This window comes from Apium graveolens, chromosome 10, assembly GCF_009905375.1.
Source record: "Apium graveolens cultivar Ventura chromosome 10, ASM990537v1, whole genome shotgun sequence".
In the NCBI taxonomy this organism is placed as follows: domain Eukaryota; kingdom Viridiplantae; phylum Streptophyta; class Magnoliopsida; order Apiales; family Apiaceae; genus Apium; species Apium graveolens.
The window spans coordinates 118,340,572-118,353,951 of record NC_133656.1 but is presented as its reverse complement, the minus strand read 5'-3'; the positions used below and the strand labels follow the sequence as shown (position 1 = coordinate 118,353,951).

At 38.6% G+C, this 13,380-nt stretch overlaps 1 non-coding gene across 1 annotated transcript; it reads right to left on the bottom strand.

Moving 5' to 3' along the window:
• Window positions 1-5,715: 5,715 nt before the first annotated feature.
• Window positions 5,716-5,822, bottom strand: LOC141694753 (small nucleolar RNA R71). Its single transcript, XR_012564037.1, has one exon. It is a non-coding gene; the product is annotated as a small nucleolar RNA R71 (small nucleolar RNA).
• Window positions 5,823-13,380: the final 7,558 nt, after the last annotated feature.

Below are 13,380 nucleotides of genomic sequence, written 5' to 3'. Positions count from 1 at the left end.
TTATGTAAGGTAATTCGGGTTGTGTTAGTGGAGTAACCTAAGTCATACTTAAACCTGGAAAAGGTCTTGGTAAAGGTCTTGGTAAAGGGCATGGCATTGATTGCATTCTTGGTCCTTAGCATAGATGCTGTTGTGTGCACCAAATTCAGAATCTGCTCAACAGCCTCATTACCCTGTCCAGCAAGAACTTGATATGCTGGATTAGGGTGAGTAAATGTCTCAGCATCATAAATGACAGAGTCTAAAATAACTTGATATGCTTGTTGAATTAGTTGTCTCTTTTCATCCCTATTGACATCCATTAACTCACTCACAATGTGTTGGAACATTATGATCTTGACCCTGCAATTTATGATACAAATTTAATGAGTGCGAACAGAACATTAACCTTAATCTCTACGGCATAAGCGATTCAAATCCACGTCTTCTACTGTATTCTCAGATTCTCCTTAGATGAAGTGTGGGTTTTGATCTCCCAAGGTGTACCTCTCCTTAAAGCTCCGAAAATCCAAAACCCTAGCTGGCTCCTTGAGAAAAATGACCGCCTCTCTCAAACCCTAGGATCTTATTTCATTTTAGTGTTCTCGTGTTCTCTTTTCCTCTCCACTTCTAGCTTTAGGAGATTTAGAATATTTATAGGCTACAGTAGGGATTATGGACAATTAGGTCAGGCCTCCCAATGACATTCTGGGCCATGCCCAATGTCATTAAATATTAATTCAATCCACTAAAGAATTAATATTTGCACTACCTTTCCTAATTCCGTAAATTAGTTATTTAATTTGGCTTCCATATTATTTGCTTATTAAATTCCCCATATTTAAGGTATCACATGTCCATTAATTAAATCAATTTCTGACGATTAATTTAATCAATATCTTTTATCCTTGATCATCCATTCAACCTTATAATTGTGCAAGAACAAATCTTCTTGCAGGACTAAAGCATAATTATCTTTATGAGCTTTCAAAAGGACATCATCACCTAAATATATTTTTCGGACACGGTTTTCTTTTATAGTCAATATCCCACTCTGTATATAATGTCATTGCCCAATACATAAATTTGTAATTTAAAATAAATTATTTAATGTATGTATCAAGGCATGTGCATTATATACAAGTGTCAATCACTATATCCGGATTAAGAACCTAAGCAATAATAATATCATAGAATCTTAGTTCTTCTTTATTGTCAGAATAAAAGAAAGAATTATTCTATTATTTTGATCCCGTTCAATATACACAAAGTATACAAGCATTATTCAATAGTAAAGATATACTATTTGTAAAAAATATTTTATCCCTTCCAGTGGTTTGTCTAACGCCACCTAGACTGTGAGCCTTTATTATATTTTATAAGGAGCTTGACAATATAATCTTCTGATATCCCATTTGATACTAGATTGTCTACAATATATAATATACAGACAATATGAAAATATGCATTCAAGACTCTCAAATGATTATTATAATAATATATATTTCAAACGAATAGTTCAGTATAAACCCTAACATAATGGGCATTTCCCATTCATCTGTACTTGTTTTTCTCTCATTTTCTCTCTGTTTTTGCATCAAGGGCTACCCTTGGCTTCCCACCCTCACACCCTCACCTTCACCATCTAAGGTGGGACTCCTCTCACTCTCTTTTTCCAAGCTGGAAGAAATAGATTGCATTTGTAGATTGCATTTGTTCACTTTTTTCCTCTCCTTTTGCCTGAGAGCAACTCAGCCTCTCACTCTGTTCATTTCCTTCCCTCAATCCTAATAGTGATTGTACAACTACTAGATCATCTGCACTTGTAACAATTTTGGAAATTTCAAGGGTGCAGTGACTTTCAACGGATGAGTAACATCCATTGAAGTAGTAGTTGAGAAATTCAACGGATAATTGTTGTTAAGCACATCCGTCGAGATACAATCACTAGTCGACGAATGCACAATATCCGTCAAAATAGTAGAAATGAATGAGTTTGGAGTTGAAATTATTGTAGAATCTATGGTGATTAATTTCAGATTGTCCACAGATTTTTCAATATTTTCAGAAAGAAATGACAAGTGAGCCAACAAATCATCTAAAAGATGATGCCCACTTGCTTGAGATTTTGGCTCCTCCAAGAGAGTTAAAGATGGAGAATCAGGAAATGATGTGTGAATCATGTCTACATCCAAAGAGTTAGTGGACCATTTTTGTGTGTGAGGTGCTTCTATAGTAATAGATTTTGGCTGTGACTCCACATTTATACACGCATGCTTCGCTTGGACTTTGATCAAAACCATACGACTGGGCTGCCTGATCAAAACGAATGTTCCAATACCTAGAAGCTTGTTTAAGTCCATAAATTGACCTCTTAAGCTTACATACAAGATGCTCTTGGCCTTCATTAATGAATCCCTCTGGTTGCTACATATAGATGGTTTCTTCAAGACTTTCATTAAGGAAAGCTGTCTTGACATCCATTTGCCAAATCTCATAATCGAGATGAGCTGCTATAGATAAAATAATACAGATTGACTTAAGCATAACCACTGGTGAAAAGGTTTCCTCATAATCGATACCGTCTTTCTGAGTATACCCTTTCGCAACAAGTCTTGCTTTCCAGCCTTTCACCTGCTTATCTGATCCCCTCTTTTTCTTGTAGATCCCCTTACATCCAGTAGGTTTTATACCTTTGGGTGGTTCCACGAGCTCCCAGACCTGATTAGAATACATCGATTCCATCTCAGATTCCATTGCCTTTTGCCAAAGATATGCATCTTTATTTTGCAGTGCATCCTCGTATGTCCGAGGATCATCATCATGTTCACCAGAGACTAAGTCCGAAGACTCTCCCAAAAATATGAATCTATCAGGCTGTCGAACAACCCTCCCACTACGACAAGGCACTAGCATGGTATTATTGACAGGTTGTACATTTTGTTGTGGTTGTTCTACCTATACTATAGGTTTCTGGGTAAAATATGTCCCTCCCACTAGTTCCTCTAAAACGATACTACTCATGGGTCTGTGATTCTTTATATAGTCTTGCTCTAAGAATCTAGCATTGGTGCTAACAATGACATCCCGATTCTTCGTACTATAAAATAAATAACATTTCATTTCAATGGGGTAGCCTACAAATAGCCTTACTTCTGTATAAGATTCTAACTTAGTCGTGTTCTTGTTCAGCACATGTGCTGGATAACCCCATATCCGAATATGTCTTAGACTCGGTTTATCCCCGGTCCACAATTCTAAGGGAGTATTAGGAACCGATTTAGAAGGGATTAGGTTCAGAAGATAAGCTGTTGTTTCTAAGGCATATCCCCAAAACGACTTGGGTAAATCCAAATAATTTATTATTGATCTAACACTCTCTAAAAGAGTCAGGTTCCTTTTCTCTACTATACCATTTTGTTGGAGTGTGCCTGGTGCAGTTAACTGGGATTCTATCCCATTTTATAATAAATATTCCCTAAATTCTCCAAGAAAGTATTCTCCACCATGATCTGATCATAGTGACTTGATACTTTTATTAAGTCATTTCTCCATTTTAGCTTTGTACTCTTTGAACTTCTCAAAGCACACAGACTTACGGCACAACAAATAAACGTACCCATATCTAGAATAAAATAAAATATGTCTTTGTCTAATGATAAGTTGATTTTATATCTACTTGGAACGCTTCATTACAAGCTTAAGTTGGTGTTTTGGACTCAAATTATTGGTATTTTTTATGTGTTTTATGTTTTTGTATTACAGGCATTAGTTGGATGAATAAATGAGCTTTTCAAGGAAATATGCTTAAAATAGGACAGGTTCTGAAGTCAAGACCATTCTCATGTTGAAGAGCATCTCGATAGTTTCGCGTGAACTATTGGATCGCCAAATTCTGACAGACGGAGCTCAAGTTACAGCAGAAACAAGAAATTACAGAAAAATCCAAGAGCTTGCGCGCCCGCGCGGGGATGCGGGGCGGCTGCGCCAGAGAGCAGGAAGCGCGCCCTCCCGCGTGGAGTGTAGGGCGTCCGTGTGGAAAGTCTGAGCCAAAATGCTGTTTTAAATATGTTTTGATGATTTTGAGGCCCCAGGTCATCCGGAAGCCGATATATATAAAAATAAAAAGACGTTTTTTATAATAAAGAGACAAGGGATAATAATACGAAGACCTAGGGAGCACAAGATGACTACGAAGAAGAAGACTTTTGTATTCTTCAATATAGTTGATACTTTGGATGCTTGTTTTCGATTTGTCTTTGAACCCTAGTACTCTTATATTCTTTATTATCATGTTTTCATTGGAACCCATGGTGACGATGAGTTTGATTATGAACTAATCATTGTCATGGGGTTCTAATGGATTTATCTATGGATTTTAATAGTTAATTGTTTTATAATCCTTTGTGTGTGGTGAATTATGATTTCCTGGTTTAGTTGTGCTTATTCGTCTTTGATGCGTAGCTAACATATAAGATTGTTTGTTAATCTCTATTGAAGCAACGGTGAATATAGAGGTTTAGAACTTGCCATGCTAGCATAGGTTTATGTATGAATTGACATGCATAATTCGTGGGTAATTTTAACCATCTTATTCACCCTATGTAATCACGATAGATAACTTGCTCTTCAGTTATTATGTTTTCAATCTTTATAGACATATAGGGACTAAGCATAATTGGTGTCTATTCAACTTCTATCTTAATTATAGATGTTTGATAGTAGGGTATACGTATAACAAAAGTTAGTGTATACTAGTTTTGTGTTATCTAATTAGTTGTCATCACCATCACATGCTAGGGTAAAAGAACATAGACTTTGAATGAAGTATTTAATGAAGTTAGAATCCCATATTTATTCTCATATAAGTAATTCAATCTTAATTCTCTTAGTTAATGTTAATTAGTATAATATCTTAGTTAAATCAAAACTCAAATTGTTACTTGTCTTAGCATTGAACGATAACCATAGATTGTTGCATAAGTGCATAATCTGAACTTAACCTAAACCGATTCTCTGTGGAAATGAACTTGACTTATATCTTATACTATCTGTGATCATGTGCGCTTGCGTGTATTTTTCACGTGTGTTTTAGTGCGAACAAGTTTTTGGCGCCGCTGTCGGGGAAATCGGTGTTAAATTTAGTTTATGTGCTTGACATTAGTGGTCGCTAGAGTTCATTGACTCGGATATTTTACTTACTTGTTTAATTTATTTGTGTTTCAGGTACTTTAGATAGCATGTATGCGAACATGTTCTCAATCTCGTAAGGAAATACTGGATGAAGTTGAAGTAGTTGAAAAAGTTTTTGAAGAAGTTGAAAGTTGAAGAAGAAGTTGTTATTGCAATGGGAAAACCAGCAGCGAATCCGAAAGCTTTGATGGATTACTCTCAACTGAAGATCAATGACATTCAGTCTAGCATTGTCAGACCATCCATTACGGTTAATACTTTTGAAATCAAGTCTAGCACGATTCAAATGGTGCAGAATTCAGTCCAGTTTGGGGTTCTCCAAAGGAAGATCCCAACATGCACATTAGAGATTTCATCGAAATCTGCAACACTTTCAAGTTCAACAATGTTTCTGAAGATACTCTGAAGCTGAGGCTTTTCCCATTCTCTCTGAGGGATAAAGCTAAGTGTTGGTTGTATTCTCTACCACAAGGTTCTATCACTACTTGGGAGGATCTTACTTAGAAGTTTCTTACTAAATTCTTCCCTATGGCGAAGCCAGCAGCAATCAGAAACGTTCTTACTCAATTTGTGCAGCAATCGGGAGAATCTTTATGTAAATCTTGGGAGCGCTACAAGGAGATGCTTAGGAAGTGTCCTCATCATGGAATTAGTGACTGGATGATCATCAATTGCTTTTATAATGGGTTGGGAGCGCAGTCCAGACCCATGCTCGAGCAGCATCAGGTGGAGCCTTATAGGCTAAGAGCTATGATGAAGCTTATGAGCTAATTAAATTGATGGTTGCTAATGAATATCAGAACCCAACTCAGAGACTACCTCAAGGCAAGCTAGCAGGAATTTTGAAGGTGGATACAACTACGACTATAGCTGCTCAGCTAAAGAAGTTAATGATGAAAGTGTATTCTTTGGCTAATTATGGAGTTAATCAGTTCACTAGTGTCTGTGAGCTTTGTGCCAGTACGCACAAAACAGAGCAGTGTGCTATATCTAGTGATTCGGCTCAGTGTGTGAGCAAATTTCAGAGGTCGCAGCAACCAGTTCCTTCCACTTATCATCCGAACAACCGCAACCATCCTAACTTCAGTTGGAGCAATAACTAGAATGCGGTACAACAGCCTTATCATAAGTTTGGAGAAAAGAAATTCAACCCTCATGGTTTTCAACAACAGTATGCACCAAGACAAAAACTCCAACTTTAACAGCAATTGCATGGAAGTGCAGGTCAATCTACTAATGAAAAATCTGAATTAGAGGAGTTGAGGCTTATGTGCAAAAGCCAAGCGGTTTCTATCAAGACTCTGAAGAATCAAATAGGATAAACTGCCAATGCTTTATTGAAACGTCAACCAGGAACTCTTCCCAATGATACAGAAGCTAATCCAGGCAAGAGGGAAGTCAAGGAGCAGTTGAAGGCAATCACATTGAGATCTGGAAAGGTCATGAGCCCCCAAATTCAGGAAGATGAAGATTCTGAAGATTCTTTTAAGAATGAAGGTGCATCTGCACCTTTGCCAAATCCAGAACATGAGATTGTAGCTGAAAAAGTTGTGCAGAAGGATGCCGAGGTGGAACCGAAGAAGAAAGCTATTGAAAGCAATCCTCCTAAGGGTAATACAGGGGATAAACAGGTCTACCCACCTCCGCCATATCCTAAAAGACTTCAAAAGAAAAATTTTGATAAGCAATTTTCCAAGTTTTTGAAGGTTTTCAAGAAGTTGCACATTAACATACCTTTTGCTGAAGCTCTAGAACAGATGCCGAGCTATGCTAAGTTCATGAAGGGTATTCTATCTCGGAAGCTAAAACTTGAGGAGTTAAAAATCGTTGCTCTAACGGAATAGTGCAGCCCTGTGCTGCAACAGAAACTACCTCCTAAGCTTAAAGATCCAGGAAGCTTCATGATACCTTGCACCATTGGAAATTTGTCATTCGAAAAATGTTTGTGTGACTTGAGAGCTAGCATCAATTTGATGCCATTGTCCGTTTTCAAGAAACTTGGACTACCTGATCCAAAACCTATGAATATGTCTTTGCAACTGGCTGATCGTTTTATCACCTATCCGTGAGAAGTAGTGGAGGATTTATTGGTTAAGGTGGATAAGCTCATCTTCCCTACTGATTTTGTCATTCTAGACTTTGAGGAAGATAAGAAGATTCCCATTATCTTGGGAAGACCATTCTTAGCTACGGGTCGAACTCTTATCGATGTACAAAAGGGTGAACTAACCATGAGAGTTCAAGGTCAGGATGTCACGTTCAATGTCTTCAATGCGATAAAATTTCCTACTGATGAAGATGAATGCTTTAAAGTGGAGTTGGTCGACTTTGTAATGACTTCGGAGATTGATCACTTTCCAAGGACGGACACCTTAGAAATAACCCTAACGGGGATTTTGATAGTGAAGATGAAGAAGGGGAAGAACAAATACAGTATTTGAATGCATTCCCATGGAAGAGGAAGTTGGATTTGCAATTCGAGTCTCTTAGATTGGAAGAGCTGAAAAATTCTCCAAAGTGTCTCAAACCATCTATTGAAGAAGCTCCACCACTTGAGCTCAAACCATTGCCTGAACACTTGAGGTATGCATTTTTAGGTGATGCACCTACTTTACATGTTATTATTCCGTCTAACCTCTCAGGAAGTGATGAAGATAAGCTCTTACAAATTCTGAGAGAGTTTAAATCAGCAATTGGGTGGACTATAGCAGATATCAAGGGAACCAGCCCTTCTTATTGCATGCATAAAATTCTGCTTGAGGAAGGGAGCAAGCCAACTGTTGAGCAACAAAGGAGGCTAAATCCAATCATGAAGGAGGTTGTGAAGAAGGAAATTCTTAAATAGCTAGATACAGGAATCATTTATCATATATCTGACAGTTCGTGGTTGAGCCCGGTGCAGTGTGTGCCTAAGAAAGGAGGCATTACAGTTGTAGGTAATGAGAAGAATGGGCTCATCCCTACTCGGACAGTCACAAGATGGAGAGTTTGCATGGATTATCGAAAGTTGAATAAAGCCACAAGGAAAGATTACCTCCCGCTTTCATTCATTGATCAGATGCTTGACATGTTGGTTGGTCATGAGTACTACTGTCTTCTGGATGGATATTCGGAATATAATCAGATTTTCATTGCTCCGGAAGATCAAGAGAAGACCACATTTACTTGTCCATTTGGCACTTTTGCTTTTCGTCGAGTCTCTTTCGGACTTTGTGGTGCACCTGCTACTTTTTAGAGATGCATGATGGCCATTTTCTCAGATGTGATTGGCACTAATGTGGAGGTGTTCATGGATGAATTTTCCGTATTTGGGACATCTTATGACGAATGCTTGCATAATCTTGGGTTTGTGCTAAAAAGATGTATTGAGCCAAATCTGGTGCTCAATTGGGAAAAATGTCACTTTATGGTGCAACGTGGTATCATTTTTGGGCACAAGGTATCTAACAAGGGTCTTGAGGTGGATAAGGCCAAGGTGGGGGTCATTCAAAATCTTCCTCCGCCAATCTCAGTTAAAGGAGTTCGCAGTTTTCTTGGTCATGCGGGTTTTAATCGGCGATTCATCAAGGATTTCTCCAAAATCTCTAAGCCTTTGTGCAATTTGCTGGAAAAGGATGTTCCCTTCAAATTCGATGAAGAATGTCTAGCTACTTTTGAAATCTTAAAAAAGAGTTTGACTACAACACATGTGATTACTACACCTGATTGGAATGAGCCCTTCGAGATGATGTGTGATGCTAATGACTATGCAGTTGGAGCAGTTCTTGGCTAGAGGAAGCAAAACATTTTTCATGTGGTTTACTATGCTAGTAAGACCCTTAATGGTGCTCAGCTGAATTATACTACTATAGAGAAGGAGTTGCTGGCAAATATCTATGGTTTCGAGAAATTTCGATCTTAGTTGTTTGGGACAAAGGTGACAGTTTACACTGATCATGCTGCTATTCGATATTTGGTCTCGAAAAAAGATTCAAAACCTCGCTTGATAAGATGGATTCTCTTACTTCAGGAATTCGAACTAGAAATTAAGGATCGGAAAGGTACAGAGAATCAGGTAGTTGATCATTTATCACGCTTGGAAGATCAAGGCAAGGCTTCACTGGATAAGATGTTGATCAATGAATCTTTTCCCGATGAGCAAATTTTTGGGGTACAAGAAGAAGAACCATGGTTTGCAGATATTTTAAACTATCTTGTAGTAATGTCATTCCCCCAGAGCTCTCGTATGCTCAAAGGAAGAAGTTTCTGCATGTGGCAAAGTGGTATCGATTAGGGATGGCAAAATAATCCGATCTGATAGATACCCGATCTGAAACCCGAAATTTTGGATTTACCGAACACGATTTTTTAAATTTGGATTTAATTTTTAAACCTGAAAATTTTAGGATTTGGATTTGGATATTTGGTGTACTGATCCGAAACCCGATCCGAAATCCGAAACTCTATCCGAACCTGAAATCCGAGAAAACCCTGAATTAGTATATATATAATATATATATAATATTAGAATTTTATATATTACATATTATAATATTATAATTTATATATTTATAATATACATTATACATATTATTATATAATTTTTAGAACATATATTTTTATATTTATGTTAAAAATTAACTATTTATAAAGTTTAATGAAATATAATTATTCAATCATTTAAACGGGTGATAAGATTTATAAGGTTAACAAAACATCTTTTAGTAATAAATCTAAAAAACTGGGTATCAATTAAGTTGATTTTTTATATATTAGCTATACATATAATAACAAAATTAATGATGTGGTGTAGTGGCTGAAGATGACACGTTAAAACTCGTTCTCTACAAGTCGCATGTTCAATCCCAAGCACTTGCAATATCAATAATTATACAAATTTTAAGATTTCGGGTTCGGGTTTGGGTTCGGGTTTCAGGTTCGGGTATAAATATCCAATTCAAAAATATTTCGGGTTTCGGGTATACCCGAATCCGATCCGAAATCCGATGGATCGGGTTCAGGTATTCATTTTCAGGTATTTTTCGGGTTCGGGTCGGGTTCATGTATGGATAAAATTTTTGGGTTTGGATATGGATTCTGCAATACCCGACCCGATCCGACCCGACCCGATTTCCATCCCTAGTATCGATGGGATGAGCCGTTCTTATTTAGACTGGGAGCAGATCAGATTATCCGGCGATGCATTCTGTATAGTGAGACGAAGGGAATCTTGCGAGACTGTCATTATACTGTGTATAGTGGACATTATGATGGAGAAAAGACAGCTGCTCGTATTCTTCAAGCAGGATTTTTCTGGCCTACTTTGTTTAAGGATGCGCATCAGTTCATTTCGAGATGTGATCGCTGCCAACGAGTTGGTAATATATCCAAGAGAGATGAGATGTTTCTTAATGTAATGCTCGGAGTTGAGATTTTCAATATTTGGGGAAACAAATTCATGGGGCCATTTGTCTCGTCCTGCAACAATCAGTATATTCTGTTGGCAGTTGATTATGTGTCCAAATGGGTCGAGGTGAAAGCTTTGCCAACCAATGATGTTAAGGTGATAATTAACTTCCTTCATAAGCAGATATTCACGCGTTTTGACACTTCAAGAGTCATAATCAGTGACGAGGGATCACATTTCTGCAATCGTAAGTTCACTACATTGATGGAGAAGTATCACGTGAATCATCGTATTGCCACAACTTACCATCCTCAAACTAATGGGCAAGCTGAAGTGTCTAATTGGGAGATAAAATGTATTTTGGAGAAGGTGGTGAGTCCATCACGAAAATATTGGTATTTGAAGCTAGATGAAGCTGTTTGGGCATATAGAACAACATTCAAGACTCCTCTTGTTATATCTTATTTCCAGTTGGTTTATGGGAAGGTGTGCCATTTGCCTGCAGAGTTAGAGCATAAAGCATATTGGGTTTTGAAGAAGCTAAATCTTGACATGGAAGCTGCTGAAGAGAAAGGAATGTTTCAACTAAATGAACTCGAGGAGTTTCGACTACAGGCTTATGAGAATAACAAAGTGTATAAGGAGAAAGTCAAGAGATGGCATCATAGGAGATTAGTGCGCAAGTCTTTTGTGCCCGGTCAGAAGGTTCCATTGTACAACTCTCCTCTCCGACTTTTTAACGGAAAGCTTAAATCGAGGAGGTCAGGGCCATTCACGGTCAAAACTGTGTTTCCACATGGAGCTGTGGAGATTTTTGATACGCATCAGGATCAAGCATTCAAGGTGAATTGGCAGAGATTGAAGCATTACTATGGAGATACGGAAAACTGCGAGGTGGTGAGCGTCGTTCTGTCAACAACTTGATCCGAGGTTTCACGTCAAGCTAGTGACGTAAACCAAGCACTTCATGGGAGGCAACCCATGTTTGTTGTATAGTAGGATTGTCAAGAAAAAGAAAAAAATGAAAACAACAAAAAAAATTCTGATTTTCCAGGAGCACGGTGCGCCCGCGCCAGAAGCGGGGCGGCTGCGCGCGGTAGACAGATTCACGACGCAGCCGCGCGGAGATGCGGGGCGGCCGCGCGGAGGTTCTTGAAAAAGAAAAAAAATAATATAAAAAAGAAAAAAAAAAAGAAAATCAAAGCAAAAACCCAAAACCCCAGCCCATTTTTATTCCTTTTTCTACCCTAATTCCTCTTATTAAACACTCCTAACCCAAACCCATATCTATTCTATATATGCATACATCATATATGCATCTCTATCATATATTTTCAATTCCAAACCCTAGTTTTTCATATTCACTACTTACACACCAAATCTCTATTATTCTCATGGCACCCAAGAGATCGAGAGTCGTGTTGAGTAGCAACTCTCGTCACTCGTCGGATTCGAGTGTCGGTGGAGCGGCGGCTAGATTTTCGTCTCCGGATGCACAAGCTGAGTTTAATCGATTGATGTCCAAATTAATTGCGAAGGAGAGGGGTTTCTTACCCACTGCGAGAGATGGAAAACTCTTGGAGATGATTACTGAGATGGGATGGCAACCTTTCTGCGAAGTACCCGCCGTAGTCCCGATGAGCATTGTTCGGGATTTTTATGTGAATGCAAGGACGGATAAGAATGGGTTTTCTGTGGTACGTGGTTCGACGGTGGATTACACACCGGCGGCTATTCGTAAGGTTATCAATCAACCCGCGAGAAAGCTGACTCAGGAGGATTGGGTCCAAAAGACAAGGGAGGATTTTGATCTTGATCATATTGTGGCTGAGTTGTGTGTTCCGGGAATACAGTGGAAGTACAAGAGGGGCATGAATGAGCCGCTCACTTTTTCGGCTACATGCATGAACATGTATGCTCGAGCATGGAATGCTTTTGTGTGTGCAAATATTATGCCTTCTTCACATCAGTATGATGATACTGTTGATCATGCTATTTTACTTTGGGGGGCCTTAAATGAGGAGTATATGGATTTTGGCCATGTGATATATCAGAATATGTTGCGGTTTCTAAAAATCAAGACATCATGGGTGATTCCCCATGCATCTATTGTGACGAAGCTTTGTGTTTCAATTGGTGTTTTTTGTCCAGAGTTGGAGCAGATGCAAATGTCGAGCGCACCTATTGATAGCGTTACGATCTCAGTGATGTAAGAATGGTATGGTGGAAAAGCTTATGAGAAGGGTCTGGGTTACAGTTATGATCATTTGCCCGGTGGCCAGCCAGTCGATCAGACTTATGCTGGTGGTTCTTCTCCTGCTAAGCGTGCAGCTTGGAGAGCAGCTCATGGAGAGGCTAGTTCTTTGCGTGCTCAGCATGAGGAAGGGGATGGTTTTGGGCTTGGTGATGCGTAGTTCAGGAGATTGGCCAGACGCATGGATGCGATGCACGACATGCACAGTCGTTTTGCGGCTAACTTGACACAGGCTTTGGGCACTGCTTTCCGAGCCACTGGTGTTGAAGTTGATTGGCCGGTGTTTGGTGCTGATTATGTATATCCGCCATCCGACACTCCACCCGAGGAGGGTGATCTTTCTAACGACTAGGTATGCCTGAAATCCTTATTATTACCTTCAATGAGGACATTGAAAATTTTAAGTTTGGGGGTGATAATGTAAGGATTAGTTTGTGTGTGTCCATATAGATTCATATAGATTCATGTTACATGTTTAGGTGTATTTTATTCATATTTTTGCATGATTGTTCATATAGGACATATTTGTTTGTATTTTTATGTGAGTTCATATAGTTGTATGTGCATG